Below are 242 nucleotides of genomic sequence, written 5' to 3' on the forward strand. Positions count from 1 at the left end.
CCCTAAATTCCCCCCAAAATTCCCAAAATCCTCCCAAAATCCCCCCAAATTCCCTTCCCGGAGCTCTGGATGATCCCAAAGGATTTGGGGATGCTCCAAACCCCCAAAATCTCCCCAAAAATTCCCCCAAATTCCCCAAAAATAAACTGGGAAAAACCCGGGAATGAACCGGGAAAAATCTGGGAAAGCACTGGGAAAAATCCTGGAATGGGGGGGGGGGGAAACACGGGGAAAAAAGGGGA

This window comes from Corvus brachyrhynchos, unplaced genomic scaffold (genome assembly GCF_000691975.1).
Source record: "Corvus brachyrhynchos isolate BGI_N302 unplaced genomic scaffold, ASM69197v1 scaffold456, whole genome shotgun sequence".
NCBI classification, from domain to species: domain Eukaryota; kingdom Metazoa; phylum Chordata; class Aves; order Passeriformes; family Corvidae; genus Corvus; species Corvus brachyrhynchos.